Source organism: Molossus molossus, unplaced genomic scaffold (assembly GCF_014108415.1).
Source record: "Molossus molossus isolate mMolMol1 unplaced genomic scaffold, mMolMol1.p scaffold_m16_p_2, whole genome shotgun sequence".
NCBI classification, from domain to species: Eukaryota; Metazoa; Chordata; class Mammalia; order Chiroptera; family Molossidae; genus Molossus; species Molossus molossus.
The window spans coordinates 1904600-1908863 of NW_023425355.1; the positions used below are offsets into that span (position 1 = coordinate 1904600).

A 4264-nucleotide genomic window follows, 5' to 3' on the forward strand; every position below is an offset into this window, starting at 1 on the left:
TCTGAAAAAAAAAAAGTAAAAATATCCTCGGGTGAGGATAAAAAGATAAATAAATAAGATATGGAGCAGTCAACCTGAATAACCAACTGAAGACTTGCTGAACAGAAGTCTTGTGACCAAGGACAGAAGTCACATCGAGACTGGCAGGAAGTGTGGAGACAAGAGAAGGGCTGGCTGTGCTCCCGCGGCAGCGGCTGAGATTCCAGAGGGATATCTTTTTTTTTTTTAAAGTTATACTTTTTTATTAATTTATTTTATTTATTTATTTATTTTTTATCATCCTCACCCGAGGACATTTTTCCATTTTTTGTTCAGGTAGAGTGGGAGGGAGAGAGAGGAAGAGAGAGAGAGAGAAACATCGAAGTGAAAGGGACACATCGAGTGGCTGCCACCCGCACAACCAACCAGGGCCGGGGACAAACTGCAACCAAGGTACATGCCCTTAGCGGGAACTGAACCCGGGTCTCTCCGGACCGCAGGCCGATGCTCTAACCGCTGAGCCAAACCGGCCAGGGCTATTAATTTATTTTTGTTTCTCCTTTCCCCCTACTGATTCCCCCCTCCCTCTCCCTCCCGGCCCTGTCCCCAGCTTTGTTGACCATGTCCACTGTTCATGCACACATGCATATAAGTTCTGTGGTTTCTCTCTCCCCCACCACCCCCTCTTCTGGGGATTGTCAGTCTGTACCCCACTTCCACATCTCTGGGACTACCCCGTTCCTCAGATTGTTATGTTCACTATATTCCACAAATAAGTGAGATCATGTGATACTTGACTTTCTCTGTTTGGCTTGTTTCACTTAGGTTGACACTTTCCAGGTCCCTCCATGTCGTCTCAAAGGATAAGAGATCTTTCTTTCAGCTGCATAGTACTCCATTGTGTATATGTACCCCAGCTTTTTTATCCATTCGCCCAGAGGGATATCTTAGCTGCAAAGGATCCCCTGAGAAGCACAGGGTGTCAAACTCAAGTTGGGCTCGCCAGCCCAGAGGACCAGGGCTGGGAAGAGGCACCCACATAACACCTGGCTGGGAAAATCAGTGACGATTCTGATGCCAGGGAGAGAGATGACTGCTAGAGACACAAGCACATTCTTAAAGGGCCAACACACAAAATTTCATCTGCAGCTACTCACCCTGGGCTCCCGTGGAGGGAGAGTTGAGGGGGCCAGAGCTGTGCGAGGAGAGACTGGGGTTTATGGCTCTGGGGAGAAAGCCGAGGGGACAATGGCTGGGACCCCTGTGCGGAGTCACACTACCACACCGCAGGTGCCATCTCCCTTGGATGGAGCACGCACCTACGTACAGCATCAGCCTAGGGAAATGCAGTAACCTAGCCCTCTGGGCTCCCTGTCCACCCACCCCATGGAGCTCGTGTCCTGCTGAGAAATAAGCTGTCTGGGCCAGGGTGTACAGGTCTGGGCAGACTCAGGGGTGTCAGTGACTAAGCTGTGTGGCTTCGGAGTGGCGGCCATTCCCTGCCACTTTCCCATGAACCTGACTGGTACCTCCCCTCACAAGAGATCCCCTAGGCCCACTCTCCAGGCTCCTGGTGCCCCACCCTTTTGGCTCTTGGTGGCTCCACCCTGCTTAGGTCTGGGCAGAATCCAGGACAGACTGAGTTGTGTGGCACTGAGGTAGGGGCCACACCCCCAAGTTCCCCCAAGCCTGAGGGGCGCCACCCCCTCTCCCTACTCCCAGTGGCCCCGCCCTGCTGAGATGGCTCCTGGTAGAATCTGGGACAGACTGAGCTGTGGCTCTAGGATAGGGGACATTTTTCTCTCCCGTACCCTATCAGCGCTGAGACTTCCCTTCACACAGGCCAAATCTTGGTGTGTTCGGGCCTGATAAACTCTGCCGGCCTCCCCGTGACGACACCCTGAGACTCCACCCCACCACAAAGGTGTGCCAGCACCCTGAGGGTGGCAGCTAGACTTGGTACACCCTGGGACATTTGCTGAGTGCCTCAGACCCAGCACTGGCACTGAGTCTGAACCTGTATAGATGTGGTGAACACCATGTGCCCCTAACTGGTGACTCACTGAGAACCTATCACATGCAACCCGAGCACTGCCAGGGGCTCTTTCAGTGGCCGACACTAACAGAGAGCCAGCAGGCAGAGGCGGACCGCAGCCCTCCCAGGGACTTGTGCTGACCTGCCTCCAAGCCTGGTGCTGATAAAAGCCACCCTTGGTGCACAGCTCGAGGCTTCCCCCCCACACCCAGGCCCCGCAGAAGCAGCCACGAACTGTGGATCACTTTGTAGCTCCAAACAAGTGTGCAGGGCCAGTCACAGGCAGCATCTGACACTGTCCTGAGCCTCAGTCCCTCCCAAGAGGGCCAAAAACCAGCATACCCAGCGGACAGCTTCAGACTCCAAATCAGGATCCAATTACCTTCCCAAGTGGCATATCCAAAGGGAGATATCCGCATGCACGGAACCTGTCCAGGCGAATTCTGCTCTGTGTGGTCAGCACCTGCATGGCAGTTCATATACTGTAGTGGGGGTTGACCCTCACGGTCAGCCAGCCTGAGGGTCGACCATATACACAAATGGGCCAATAGCAATCAAGACTCAATTATAATAGGAGGGCCCAGATAAACCACACGAGGGACATTCCAAGAGTACCTAATGCAGGTGATCAAGGAGACTGTGCCATGGGGTCCCACAGGACACCTATTACGTAAGGCTACCCCACCAAGACTGGGATCATAGCAGACCTACCTAATACATAGTACTAAACACAAAGAGGCAGCTAAAATGGAGAGACAAAGAAACATGCCCCAAATGAAGGAACAGGAGGAATCTCCACAAACAGAGCTAAATGAAATGGAGTCAAGCAATTTACCAGATATCTAGTTCAAAACAATTGTTATAAGGATGCTCAAGGAACTTAGGGGAAGATGGATGAAGTCAGTGAGAACTTGAACATGAAAAAATAGAAGCCATAAAAAAGAACCAGTCAAAAATGAAGAATATGCCCTGGCTGGTTTGGCTCAGCGATTAGAGTGTCGGCCTGCGGTCCAGAGAGACCTGGGTTTGGTTCCCACTAAGGACACGTACCTTGGTTGCAGTTTGTCCCCAGCCCTGGTTGGGTCATGCAGGTGGCAACCACTCCATGTGTCCCTTTCACATTGATGTTTCTCTCTCTCTCTCTCTCTCTCTGTCTCTCTCTTCCTCTCTCTCCCTCCCACTCTATCTGAACAAAAAACAAAAAAATGTCCTCGGGTAAGATTAAAAAAAAATGAAGAATACATGTGCTCATTTTGGCAGCACATATACTAAAATTGGAATGATGCGGACAAGATTAGCATGGCCCTTGCACTAGGATGACACACAAATTCGTGAAAAATTCCATATTTTTAAAAAATGAAGAATGCAACCTGACCAGTGTGGCTCAGTGGTTGAGTGTCGACTCATGCACCAAGAGGTTGCCGGTTTGATTCCTGCTCAGGGCACATGGCCAGGTTGTGGGCCTGATCCCCAGTGGGGGGCATGCAGGAAGTGGCCAATCAATGTTCTCTCTCATCGATATTTCTATCTCTCTCTCCTCCCATCCTCTGTCTCTAAAATCAATAAAGGAAAAAACATTTTTTATATAAATAAAAATGAAGAATATAATACCTGAAATGAAGAATACACTGCTAGGAAAAAAACCCAGTACACTGGATGAAGCAGAGGTTCGATTCAGCAATTTGGAAGACAAAGTACAAGAAAATACCCAATCAGAGCAGAAAAAAAAAAATGAGGATACTTTACGGGACCTTTGGGATAACATAAACCATAACAACATCTGCATCATAGGGGTACCAGAAGAAGAGTAGAGAGAAAAATGAATAGAGAACCTATATGAAGAAATGATGACTGAAAACATCCCTAACCTGGTGAAGGAAAAAGACACAAAAGTCCAGAAAGCACAGAGTCCCAAACAGGATGAACTCAAAGAGGCCACTACCAAGACACATCTTAATTAAAATGTCAAAGGTTAGCCCTGGCCAGTTTGGCTCAGCGGTTAGAGCATTGGCCTGCAGACCAGAGAGTCCTGGGTTCAGTTCCTGCTAAGGGCACATACCTTGGTTGCAGTTTGTCCCCGGCCCTGGTTGGGGTCATATGAGTAGCAACCACTCGATGTGTCTCTCTCACATCAATGTTTCTCTCTTTCTCTTCCTCCCTATCTCCTTCCCGCTCTATCTGAAGATAAATGCATAAAAGATGTCCTTGGGTGAGGATAAAAAATAAATAAAATAAAATAAAATAAAATAA

The 4264-nt window shown here is 49.2% G+C and overlaps 1 non-coding gene across 1 annotated transcript; it reads left to right on the top strand.

Annotated features, from left to right (window-relative positions):
- The first annotated feature begins 3258 nt into the window (after positions 1-3258).
- On the top strand, positions 3259-3365 carry LOC118636745. Its single transcript, XR_004960731.1, has one exon. It is a non-coding gene; the product is annotated as a U6 spliceosomal RNA (small nuclear RNA).
- Positions 3366-4264: the final 899 nt, after the last annotated feature.